The 13,852-nt window shown below is 42.5% G+C and overlaps 1 long non-coding RNA gene across 1 annotated transcript in view; it reads right to left on the bottom strand.

The window, feature by feature from the left end:
• Window positions 1-239: 239 nt before the first annotated feature.
• The window catches only part of LOC130175880 (uncharacterized), a 102,088-nt gene continuing 88,475 nt past the window's right edge, over window positions 240-13,852 (bottom strand). Inside the window, exons 3-4 of the long non-coding RNA XR_008828799.1 lie at window positions 10,652-10,697; window positions 240-740 (exon numbers count right to left, since the gene is read on the bottom strand). This is a non-coding gene — a long non-coding RNA (uncharacterized LOC130175880). The remainder of the gene's footprint in view (window positions 741-10,651; window positions 10,698-13,852) is intronic.

Below are 13,852 nucleotides of genomic sequence, written 5' to 3'. Positions count from 1 at the left end.
TGGAGGAAATGGCTGTCTTGCAGAGGAGATAAACTGCATTGAGAACTGCTCTGAAACTACAAAGCGTCTTTAAGTCTTGCTGTATGAATAGCTTGCAGGTACAGAGCTGTACACTAAGACATGAGGTTGCTTTGTATAGACGGGGCTCTTCCTGTGTGAGGCGCAGGCCCTGCGCCTGCTAACCCTACACTCTGAGACTGAAATATAAAAGAACTCTTGTGAGGCAAATCTGGCTTGAGACTTAATTCACTTTATTGATTTTATTGCTTTATTAGATTCAGAAGGAGAAGGGAGAGAGGAAAAATTATGTACAGTATGTTTCTGAAAATAAAAAATTCTGTGGGGCCCATCAAAGCCTCCTGCAGACCGACACTCAGATATACCACCTCTGATATGATCGTAGCTCTGCCTCTTCTCTGATCCACGCTTATATGTTTCCCTTTTGTTTCCTCATACTTCTTCATACTCTCACCCACACACACCGCAGCTCTCCATCTCCCTGCACCTTCCTGTTGTACTATCAAAACAGGAATGATGTCATTCTCATTGTAGCTCCGGATGGGAACAAAACCGAGCCCAAAGTCCACAGTAGCAGCGAGCATCCTCCTGTCTGCATGTCTGTTCCTTGTCAGTCTATCTTTCTGTCTGTCTGTCTGATCAGGGCACATCCGGCCATCCTGACTCCCCTGCAACTCCCCCAGGCCTCTGTGTCAGAAGGAAGGAAGGAAGGAAGGAAGGCCCTGCGGTCACACAGGAGGGAGGGTTGGGAGAAAGGGAGGGAGGAAGTGTGAAAGGGTGTCTTAGCTGGAGCTGATCCACTCCATTGGAGCCTCTCACTATAGAAGGGCTGTTTGGACAGGGACAAGGCCAAGCACAAGTGTGTGTGTTTGTGTGTATGTGTGCATCTATGGCTACGCACCAAGAGCATCACAGAGAGGGAAAGAGAATTGCCTTGTGTTGGATTTATTGATGGCTCCACTGAAAATATTTAGCATATAATCCTAGCTGGCCCATAAGGTATCTGGGGACATTAGATGTGTGTGTGTGTATGTGTGTGCAGTGTGTGACTCAGTGCTTCTGTGAGTTCACTGTTCATCAGAGAGTGACAGCTTACCTCAGTGGAAATTCAACTGAGTCACCATGTTCAGTGACTGTGCTGAACATGGAGGGTTTAGCACCTCTTTCTTCACAACAGACATATAAACGTACATATGTACACACACACACACACACACACACAGACTCACACATACAGACTCACACACAAACACTTCAACCTAGACAGCTTTCATCCATTTTTGTGTGAGAAAACGTGTGAACTGCACTCATTTGAGAAAACTGAGCTTTTCTCAGAAGCTCATCTATGATGTGCAATGTGAGAACGGCCCTCAGCATCACCTTGCAGATTCTGCTTAGTGGTCTCATTTTCAAAGCTGCATTTGACAACACAAGTGCTGACGTCGTCTTTGCAATATACAACATTTCTGCAAAAGGAAAATCAAAGTGTTTATAGAGGTGGAGGAAGACAGTGAACGCTAAGAGAAGTGCTAGCTATTGCCAGCAACTGATCTCTTTTTCTTTTGGCTTTGTCGCTGGAGAGCCGGGAGGAATTAAGTGCATTGGAGACTGAGTTGGAAAAAGACATTTCCTGGTGTGAGCAGAGGGGCGGCTGGGAGGAAGACTGCCAGCCACAGAGGCAAGGAGACGTAGCCACTGTCCACCACTTAGCTTCCCCACTGCTGCAGGTGCTGCGTCTGCTAAAACAGACTGGTGTTACTGGTTTGATGTCTGGAAGTGAAGCGAAGGTATGAGCTGGATGCGGCCCAGTAATCGAGGAATGGCTGGCAGCCACGCTTGAAGAAAGAGCCTTTGGGCAAAATATTCAACTGCTCTGTGGCTCAGCCTGTCATTTGACCTTGCTAGGGAAGTTTGTTGTCGGTAGTACATTATATAAAAACCTATTATGTAACCTACAATGTAAACAAAAATTTTGCGTAATCTTCCTTTCAAAGGTGTCACTGAGAGGGAAAATCCAGCTGGCAGAAGCCTGGCGTCTGCAGCTGATTACTTAGCCCAGCATAATTACAGCACCAAAAAAAAAAAAAACAATATAATATACTCAACTGTTTTCAAGCTACAATGAAAATTTATGACACCTTGAGTGCGTGTGCAGTGCATCAGAGTGAAAGAGAAAAACAGAGTCAGCGAGGCAGCATTCTTTCCCTATGTTTAAAAAAGCTGCCCCAGTATTGTCTGCCAGTTACAGTTAAAAGTTAAGCCATGAATCAACACATCACTTCCTGTATTGGGTCATTGTTGTTTTATTTGATTTATAATTTTCTCTCAGTTTTTTTTCTGTGTATTCAGCTGATAAGACTTACAGTCGGGGCTTGAAAAGGCACACCCTTGCCTGCTCTTGTTCAGCTACTAAAAATAAGCGGTGAAGTAATGTGAAAAACACTGCTCTATTTACATTCTGGTAAGTTACAGCCTCTACACTGCCTGCCTGCAGTGTTGAATCTGGGCTAAATGACTGAGGGGAAATTTCACTGCTTTTTTTTCTGGCCAAGGGACAGGGAGGAATGGTGAGAAAGTGGACATAGAGAGAAAAAGGAAGAACTGAAGAAGAGAAAGAGAAGACACAAAGGAGATGAAAGTTTTCCTCTTGAGAGAATATTGCATTTAAAAGACGAAAGTAAAAACAAACCGAATGATGGACATAAAAGGGTAAAAAAAAAAAAGAAGAAGTGAGAAGGTATGTAAGAAGTGCCAGACAGACAGATGTCACCGCCATCAGACTTGTGAGTGTGTTTGTGAGCGTACGCACTGCGACATCTCATTCCTTTCTAATAGCCAAAGGGAGGTGGGGGACAGAGATAACAGACAGTGCAGGGCGGATAGCGGATACAAATCTCTCTGGCTGAATTTATGAATGATTGGGATCAGAGGGGCACGTGGACGGATGTGTGCGCCCTGCTCAGACCATACCCGACATCACACATCCCCTCTGACGACACTGCTGTCCTCAAACAGAGAGAGAGAGAGATGGTGCGGAGAGAAGATACCAAATGCCAAGAGATTCCACAATCACAAAACACACATTCACTGTACTCAGCTGTTATGTTTTTATTACATGTAGTTGTTCAATTTTTCTTAGATGTAGATATCGGGTAATTTTTTTTCTCTGTACAGACATCACAAGTACACAGCATGGCTTATGGCTTATGTTGACTGCCTACAGCTCTACTGAAAAACAATGCAACAGGGTGTGATGGTGTGGGTGTGTAACCACAGCTACAGACGGAAGATGCAAACATGTTAAATGCCAACAAACTACGTGGTGGTCTTTACTCCACTTCACTACAGTTCTGCCCTCAGAAATGATCATGATGTAATTCTTCTCTGTCTCAATACCTGCAAGGTACAAACAAACAAAACGCTACAAGGCGCACGCTACAGGGCATCCCACCTGAATTCAATGCAAATCATACACTATGGTGTGAGATATATTTTAAAGAGAGCCTCCTTGACAGTGAGATGAGACAGAGCATGTTTAGATTCGTTGTCTGTGTGTGTTGTTTTGGAGTAATGCACACTTTCTTTATGTTCAGACCACATTTCCTGTCATGTCCTCCTCATAGAAGGACCTTGATTACTGTCCACTGTATAGCCCAGAGTCTTTTTGCAGCAGAAAACACGGTAAGTTTGGATTCACACTGGGATATAAAAACCAGCAATCTGCTTGCAGCAACTTGTTTCCAGGTATTTTACAGTGAAACTCTGTCAAAAGCGTGATTTTTGTAGCTTTTTTTTCCTTCACTACAAAAGGTTTTAATGTGAATCGTCAAAGAAAGACAATGTGTGACCACAGAGTAGCAAAACAGGAGACCATTTCCATTTAGCATGAATATCTCCAACAATCTCCTTTGAAGCTGGAAACAATTTCGAGGGTCTTGGGTGAGTAAAATAATCATGTAACACAGCCTTGATTAAGCCACTTAGGGAGCGATGGAGGCAAAGTGCTTCGACACGGATAACTGGTTTGAGTTCTGTGCACATGAAATGGCCAATCTTTATTTCATTCCACTGCTTCCACTTCATACATCACGTCTCTGATATTTCAAATCAATTCAATGTGATAGCAAGCCTGGTCGCTGCTAGCGAAGCTAAGTAACGCCCAACCAGCTGATGATGAAACAGAGCACGGACTCCATCACGTATTCCGCCGCCGCTCACCCTTCCCTCACCTCCCAAACCACTGATGAGGAAAAAGAAGTAAAAGGAGCTTGTTTGCATCTTATCTGCAGGAAATAGCATTAGCCAAAATTGTACTCTCGGGTTGGGGCTTGAAAGGGATGGCATGGCTGCGGCCATCATTAGCCCTGTCCCCCGACATGCGGCCTGCCTCTGATCCAGAGCCAGGGCTGGGCAGGAAGGCAGAAGGTGGGCAAGGAGAGGGTCGGCAGCCCTGGGTGGGCTCCACGACTTGGGCCCCGCTAATGGGCCGGCAACCATCAGCCTGGTATGTCGGTATGCGGGCCGCCACTGCTCGTGCCGATGTCAGGGGATTTTAAATCGGCTGGAGCAGATGATTGTGAAACAAGAGTGGCCAGCCTGCCCACCTCGCCACACTCACTGCCACAATCACTGACCATCCACTTCTCATCTTCCCATCTCTGACTGAAGTGAAGCCAACAGAGCATAAACTGCAGTGAGTTAGTTCTGCTTGGACTGGTCTAATCTTGGTGCTTTTTGTGCCCATGTTTCCATGTTTCCTCCTTCTCAGAGGGAGCAAAACAGTCTTTCTCAGCTCACTCACATCCCACAATGCCCTGCACTGCTACCAATGAGAACGCAGCCTTTTCCCAGCAGTTTCCACAATGACAGCTATTTTTCCCATGCTCTCCTTTCAGAGAACCTATTTGGGGCATTGAGGCTATCAAACCAGCTGAGAATGAAAAAAAAAATAACTCTTTGAGAAGTCAAGAAACAAAATATTCAATTCAATGGACACGACTCGAGTTTAACAACACAATTGTTTCTAATTCCTCGTCTTTGTATCACTCTTTAAAAAACGATGTTTTTTTAACAGCTTTCTCCAAGCACAACTCTGTCTTTTAGTGGGACTATATACCAAAGTGTTACATGATGTTTCCTGTGCTTTCAGAAACAATGAGCTAATCGAAAAGCTGAGCGCCTGTATTTACAGCTCCTTTTGTGACTCGGTGTTGGGGTAAATGGCTCGTCAGGCCCTGAAGCAAACATACAGCTTGCCATTCAGGATAACGGCTGTGTCAATGAGAGAGACATATCACTTTTGCTCCCAGTATTTTACGACACAAGGCTCCACTCGTAACACTGCTCTGGGGCAGCGGGCGGCATCACAGCCCCAACAGAGAGCTGAAGAGAAAACTGTCAAAGACGCAGTGTCAAGTGTCTACTGATGGGACACTCAAGTGTCCCCTATTGTACTGTAAAAACGTTGTGATGTACAGTGAAGCACAGGCAGCTGAACAAAAACAGGAAGGCAATGAAATGTATATTCTATAAGAGCTCTTTGATACTATAACAAGAGGTTCTCACAACGAGACGAAAGGCTGTGACACCACAAGGCAGCGTACTGGCCAGCTTATCAGAAGACTACTATTAATACCAGTGAGACTTTGTCCCCCTGTCCCCTGAGGGAAAAAGATGGAGGAAGTCATTGATTCTTCCCACCATAATCTCTGGGAAGGACAGACCTTGCCTTTTCCCTTTTGGGTGACGAGGGTTATTATTCTAAAATGTTTGAAAGGGCCCACACAAGGGCTATTTCTGTGTCTTCTTGATGTCGAGGCTTTAGAGAGTTAGAGTCTGAGCCACTGTAGCCGCAACAAACAGTCGTCCTTACAACCTCCGTTTTCCAGGATTGTGGTTTCATCTCCGGAGATCATTTAATTCATTTGTAACCTCTGTCGATGTCTGCAAACACATTTACTTAATTCTGTCCTTTCAAGAAAAATAACAGCGTTAGTTGTTTCTGCGAAAGCCAATGACCTATAAGTGCGTTACAAGGACCTCTAGTGGCCGTGTGAGTTATGAAAGTTGTGTCTCAGAAGCAAAGGCGGACGAAGTGCGCTGTTGTTGTAATGCTATAGAATCGCAAAACTTCTCGGGGAGAAGAGTGGATGGATATGACACAGAAAACAACGGTTCTCAGTCCACTGCCTTGACCAGTCAACGTTGGTTTCTTTTTAATCGTGACCATGATCTTAATCTACAAATAATCCACTCATTTCTGTGTGTAATCAAACCATAAACATACATAGTGGCAGATGAGAATATATTAATTTGTTATTTTTATTTTAAAATATACGTTCATAATAATAAAAAATAATTCAATTATTCATTCAATTATTTTTTTTCATTTTGTCCGTGAGGCGGTGAGGAACTATGTCATCCTGTTGGGGGTTAAAGTTGTGAAATGGTCACAGCTTGTTTCTTAGGTTAAGACACAAGAACTACTTGGTTTAGGAAGACATCGTGGTGTGAGTGAAAATAAGTACTTCTTTAACATTAGAGGATGTTTGTTGTCACAGTTACAATGATTAACACGTGGTTAACGTAGTCAAACGTTCACTGATAAAAGAAACATAACTTTCCAAACAAACAGCGGCCTCCTTTATGAAAGTGCTGTGTTTTGTTGACCCACGCTTCCACCCCAACCTCCTGCTAATGCAGACTTTCACACTACACTCACTACATCACCTGACTTCTTTCGTCATAGTTACTACGCCTCTAGAGGCGGCAAAACAATAAAACGTGACGTAAGTATGGGTCACAATAAGCAGTCTTGTACAAAATAGTCAAAGCAACATATATCGGTGACCTACAGGATAACAATGCTGCTCAGGAAAAAAAAACGAATCACACATCACATGACTCACATTCTAACACTGAATATGTTTTTTTATATCATACGTATCTCTTATACATCTGGATGCTGCACTTTGTATTTCCTTTACCATAGTAACTACAGACTCTTTAAAACAGATTCTGTTTTTGAAAAATTTTTTCTTCTTGTATTTGCCAGTAACTGGGCAACAAGTGTAGCTGTCGACTTTCCTTATTGCAGTTTTTGTTATATGTGTAACCCTGTTCATATACAGTACCTCTTTGAGGAGTCATTGTGGAATGAAGAAAAATGGCTAAAAAGTCTCTGTATTAGAAAATCTGAAGATTTTCAATGCCATGAGTTAGATATGCTGCAATTTGTGCTAAACATTCAAGTATGCAAAGAAAAACACAGGTAGATATTTTGATGAAAACATGTTAATATTTTAGTTTTGCACGTTCAGTAAGTTGAGTAATCGGGTAAACCTCATCCATAACAGCTGTAAGGACTTAAATGTATTAATTTAAATGATTTAAATGTGATCATTTTGTTTTACTACACTATAACATCATATTTTGTACATTGTACTACTTGAGAAAATGTTAAAGTTATAGTACAAAGTCCTGCCTGTGAAATGCTTGCTTGTCAGAGCAGAGGAGGAGACAGAGAAACAGAAGAAGAACTGACTGATATGAGGACAGACAGAAAATGGGACCGATCGATTTGGATGCCAGAGCAGCTGTTAGAGCAGGTCCTGATGGCAGAGACGGTGGTGGAGGACAAACTGCACAGTGGTTGTGACAGGATGAGGATGAGTGGAAGACAGGCAGCATCTGTGTATGTGTGTGTGTGTGTGTGTGTGTGTGTGTGTGTGTGTGTGTGTGTAAGTATCAATGCATGTGTGCCTTGTGTAGAAACACTCTTCCTCTGGCAGGAGCAAACACTAGGTCTGCTTCTTTGTGTATGTGTATGTGTATGTGTGTGTGTGTGTGTGTGTGTGTGTGTGTAGATCTGGAGCAGTTAGAACAGCAGTAAAGCAGATGTTTCCTTTGTTTGGCCCTAGAACATGAACATGAAGAAAAACAAGGGCCTAACCCAGAAGACAGGATCTCGCTGATCATGCGTACAGTAACTGAAGCAAAACTGGAACCAATAAAGGAAGGAAGCTCACACTGAAGTAATCATCACAAAGTTTAATACCTTTTAGATAGATATGGAATATCTTAGTGACCTGAGACGTGATAGTTAATGAAACTGCACTTGTCAGAGATGCACTGACTAAAGTGCATTCTGAGTAATTACGAATAGAGGGAGCAAAGTAATGCACGCACAGAACTCATTTGTTCTAACACTTTTTGCACCGACCAATAAAAATGAGTCAGCACAGTGTTTGTGAATGAATATGTGTGAATGTGTGTGAGAATGATTGAATGACTGGAAATCAGTGCAAAGAGGTCCACTGAGCTCCACCTCTGTCCTAATAGTCCCATGTTTGGTCAGCTGTGAGGAGCAGGGCAGCTGCACAGCGCTAATCCCAACAGGCAAACGTTGTGAACACAAGTGTTGTACTGCTGCTGCTGCTGCTGAACAGCCAACCACATGTCAAAAGTGTCGAGTCACCCTGAGAGCAGCCACTTGACCTGGGAATGCTCTATCACACTGGACTACACTGTATGGCCTTTTTTTTTTTTCATGCGGGCCGTGGCCAATTAGCATCGAGAGAGTGCGCGGTGAGGTACAGTGTGAGAGGAGTGATGACAATGTGTTTTCCAATTTACATGCAAGATTATGAAAGATGCACTGATCATCCACTATCACTTATCAAGCCCTCTGTGGAGACACTCAGAAGGTGTATAAGCTCCTTTTGTGTCTTGCGAAACACAGACAACTTTGGATGTCAACATCTGTAGAGAAATGCTAGCGCAACTCAACAGGCAATAACACCAACCTATTCAAAAGGTATGCAAATCAGTTCACTATGGTGTTAATAACATTGGCCCATGTGACCTCTGTTCAATCCAGTCAAATGGTCTGAATATAAAATTCCTAAAAATACTGAGGTCGTGTTACGTTTGAGGAACAAATGTAGAGGTCATTAACGCATCATTAACAGTCTCTTTCTCTCTCTGACTCTAGATTTCTCTCCTTCTGATTGATGTGCTTTGTCTTCTTCATACATGCAGTTGTGTTGCGACGTCAGCGTATTTTGGACGCTGTATTTCTATCGCTGTCTCTGCCCCTCTAACCGCCTCCGACTCTCTCTGACTATCACTGTCGGTGCAGCGCCGAACAGCAGCACTCGTGACTTGTGACAGCATCTCCACCTCCTGATAGCTAAGAGCTGATAAAGGTTTGTTAATTCACTAATCTGCTGATTAGTGCTTATTGCTTCTGCGATTGCAAAATGTCAATTGAAATAACATTAGACTTCGTCATGTTTACTGTATTTAAAAGGGAAATTATCTTAATGGATTTGTTTAATTTTCATTGATTCATGCATTTTATTTTAATGTGATAATATATCTTTAAGATGTCAAACATGGCTCACCAGCATACATCAGCGTCTTCTCTAATCTTCAGAGAGTCAAAACCAGAAGCAGTACAACAGGAGTGATGTGTCACCAAATCAGGGTCTAATCATGTTCTGGCCAATATAGTATTTACTGTACATTCACATGAACCTCACCCCTGCTACAAAGCACCATATGAGAACAATCTACACCACCATTTTCAGTGCAAAGGAACTTTTGATTAGCAGTTTAAAAAGTGAATCAGTCATTGTGTGCAAAATGATAGACATAGAGAAACCACCTAAAGCTAACAGTTACAGGAATCCATGCTCGCGAGGTTTCGATGGCAGAGACACAGTAGTGGTATCATATCATTGTGATACTGAAAATGACAGTAACATGGTCAATAATAGATTCTCTGCTGACCTTTACATCACTGAAAGCTACTTCTATTTCCCATTATCAGGGATTTATACACCTGCAGCGAGTGTGACAACAGAAGAAGCACAACAGCCTTTAACCGGGTAAACCTGACCAATATGACATGACTCAGACATAAATGTGAAACAAATGTCAACATCAGCACAACAGCAGACAGTATAATCCAAGCTACAGTGAGTTTCATTTCTAAAGTAAGATCACTTAGAGTGTAATGAGCAAAAATTTCCACTACTCCCTCATAAAGTTTTTTTTTTTTTTTTTTCATAAAACAACCATGACAGAAGAAGACTATAAGCAGGCAGAAGAAGCTTTTCAGGCTCCTGCATGAGACAGACAAGCCAGCGAGACTGGTTTCAATCAAAACAAAACTACAAGCCCAGCAGTGCTATGATCTATTGTTAACAGAGATGGTGGCATCTGGGGATAGCAGGGTTATTCACTGAGACAATCTATACTGTCAGCGGAGGACTGCCTTCATCTGCAGGCATTTCCAAAACATCTAATTGATTTTTCCTCTGTAACGTATCATCTAAATTTTCTGTTACAGTCCTGTTTTGTGTTTCAGGATATGTTTTCTTAATACACACATACACACACACACGCGCACACACACACACACAGCCAAGAGCCATTTGACATATCTTGTATCGATTCATACACAGCCTGCGACTCATTCAGAATATGATTATTCAGGCTCGTTTGGCTTGAGATCCGGCAAGTTGAAACATAAGGAGAAGGCACACGGATGAGTACTTGCTCATGTGAATCAGCGGCCCACGTGAGTGCAGGGGAATAATAAAAAAAAAAAAGGGGTGATTCATCTTACCTGAGATCACCTCCTGTGAGCATCACTCACTGATGGGATCCCATTCCTAGAAGACACAATAGAGAGTGAAGTTTGAGGTCAGTCAGAGTGATGAGGATGAATGACTTCAGGTAGTGATATTAGTTCTTTGACCAGTAACTCATCATTTTGATACTAGTGATAACAAACTGGAAACACCCCTTCGAGTGACAATCAGATGAAATAAGCTCTGACACATTGTGAATATTCTAAAAATAAAATGATGTGTCATCATTTCCAGTGTCCTGTCAAATAGTGTATATTTACAGTTAAAGTGAATGTGACATTTCCAGCACTGAGCTGAACAAAAAAGTTTATTTTTTTTAATTCCTCAGTGAGATCACAAAGTGTGCCTCATCACATGAAGCTAAATCTCATAATATTGGTTACATGTAACATGAGAACAGAAGTGTTAATAGGTTACACTGCTATTTTTTCCTCTCCACTCATACACACTTGAGGTCTTATCACTCATCGCAGTGACTTGGATGAGAAGAGCGGATTATTCCACAAAGGAGCCAACTGACTTTATGCTAAGTCTCCTTCCTACCAGGTGTAATCTCCTGCTTTCCCCATAGAGATCATCTTGTGTGAGCAATGCAGCGAAGCCTAAGGGCCTTTCACCACAGCGGGTCAGAGAGCTAGCTTCACTTCCGAAAGGTAATGCCCCACCCCTCCCTCCTGCGTTCCTGCAGTCCTTCATTTACCAGTAAGACAAGGTTGAATTCACCTAGAGGGATCGCGAGCAGTGAGGGAGGAGTGAAGGAGTGATGGAGCAGGGGAGGCGGAGAAGCTGTGGCATGAAAGCCAGTGAAATGTGAAGTTGTCAAAACACATATTTCCTTTTTTCAAACAAAGTGAATACAGTGGGAATACAAAGCAGGTGAAAGCAGAGAGGTTTGAATTAGATCCCTCAATCTTTAGAAGTCAGGAAATGGGATCAGATAAATGATGAGCAAGACATCCAGGACTTAAGATCCTGCATTGTCTGAGATGGCTTTTTAAATGTCTTTGAAACCTGAGCTCCTGGTAGAGCACATCAGTTACCCACTTCCAGATAAACAAATGTAACAACTAAACCGGAAAACTTTGCTCAGTAGTACCCGACTTCACTATGTACTTCGTGCTGTAACTCTATCCAAACCAGTCTGATGTCATCTGATAATATCTATTACAGTTGATGAATGACAAATCACGTAGCTCTTGCAGAGAAACTGCAACTTCCCCTTTCTCTTAGAAACTCTGTCACCATCTTTGCGTATTTCTGTCACACTCTCTTTCCCTTTAGGTCCATGCATGGCTTTACTGACAGTGTTCTACCAGCTTTAAGGTCTGTGTCGTGTCCTGATATGACAGCAGCTGCTGGGACGGGACACACTGAGAGCAGCCAAATGCTTCAGTGGAAGGGGAATCTCCCACTCTGAACAATGCTACACTCATTAGTGCTTTAAAAAGCCTTTTCTGGGCCTCCTCACTTCTGAAGCAGGAGATAAAAACAGCTGCATGTTATCGGGGTATTAGAAAGTTTCTCTGTTGTGTGCGTGTCTGTTACGCAATGTTAACAGTTCATCCAGGTGGGTGACAACAAAGAGACAGGGGTGCAGGTAGAATCCCTACCTATTCTGGCTCCCTAATCTCTCCATTCTGACACACACTTTGATTTGTGAGTCAGTCCAAAGCCTGAGTAAACAGCCCGTCCTGTCGCCACCCAAGTAAAGACTGCAAGTAACTTTCAATCAGCTCTTTGGTCTCCTCAGCATTTGTTCAAGGCGGTTCACCTATCTTTTCAACCCCCGGGTTAATTGGGAAAATTCTGTTTATTGGCAGACCACAGTGTCCTTCCCATTCTCCTTTGTCAAAGAGTTTATTTGAGGCCTGTTACGAATTCACCCTCTCTGTTTGTCCCTCGCTAGCATGAGCGGACAGATGTTCCTACACAGAGATCAGGACGCACACGCACACACAGACTTATAAAATGCACGGAGACACACAATCACACACTGTTGACAGAGATGTTTCAGATCCTCAAAGATAGGAGCAGGACACAATGGGCTAGCAAAAAGAAAAGAGAGGGGAGAGAATGAGAGAAAGGAAACAGAGTGGGAGAGCGGCAGACACGTAGTAGGACAAAGCAATGGATTCCTGTCCTGTTCTCGCAAGTTAGTATCATTTGCTCTGTGAGGGAAAATGTGAGACAAAATCTTTTTTGACTTTATGCTCAGCAGGAACCACGGGAACATTTGTTAACATAATGCACAATGTAAATACACACAAGTGCACAGCAGTACAGGTGCTTGTAACAGTAAGGCACAACAAAGTCGCTATAAAAGTTATTCAGCTGTTACGTGCCTGATGGAGGTCACCCTGACAGCATCTAAAATATGTTTAACTCAACAAAAAGCATAAACATGTCAGCAAGTTTTGGACTGCTGGACTGCTCAGACAGCTGCAGTGCATCAGCCACATCAGCAAAACTCTCAAAACCCGACTAGATTCTGTTTATTAACCCAGTTGCTAAACCAGTCGGAATAAATGCTGTTTACGGAAAAATGAACTAAATCTCAGGCCAACAATGGCTTTAGGGGAGGTACTGAAATGAGGATGGTGTTTTTCTATATTTTTCAAAAGTCAAAATATGTTTTTTTAAACTCAAGCTTAGTCATTTCCTCAAAAAGCAGAGCAATGTAGTTTTTAGCATACGTTGCTCGAGCAGGTGTAAGTAGTGCATTTTATCGAGGATCATTTTCAGCTGCGAATTAATACGTGTTTGTTGCACTGCTGGTGCAGTGTGTGTGAGATTAAAACTACAGTGTATGTTCACAGTAATAAAGGAATGTTACATCCAGTGCAATGGAGTGACTCACTGATGTGTTTTTAATAGTCTTTGGAAACTTTCTTGTAAATAAGAACAATATAAAATACTACCAGCCTTATGCTTTAAATTGACTATTGCTATTTATTAAAAACACAACTTTTATGTTCATTGGAAAATATATTTTTCACTTTTAGCTTCGGTTCATTCAGTTCATTCAGTCACTCTGTATTTACAAAAAGCTCACTTCTTCCCAGGCAGGTCCGCAGGTCAACTTCACCTCACTTCAGCTGAAACTGCACCAACATCATACTAATTGTATGGATGACACTTGAGGAAGACACACTGAGCAACAGTTGTATTCATAATCT

This window comes from Seriola aureovittata, chromosome 10, assembly GCF_021018895.1.
Source record: "Seriola aureovittata isolate HTS-2021-v1 ecotype China chromosome 10, ASM2101889v1, whole genome shotgun sequence".
NCBI classification, from domain to species: Eukaryota; Metazoa; Chordata; class Actinopteri; order Carangiformes; family Carangidae; genus Seriola; species Seriola aureovittata.
Note: the sequence above shows the minus strand (reverse complement) of the source record. Positions and strands in the feature narration are given on the sequence as shown.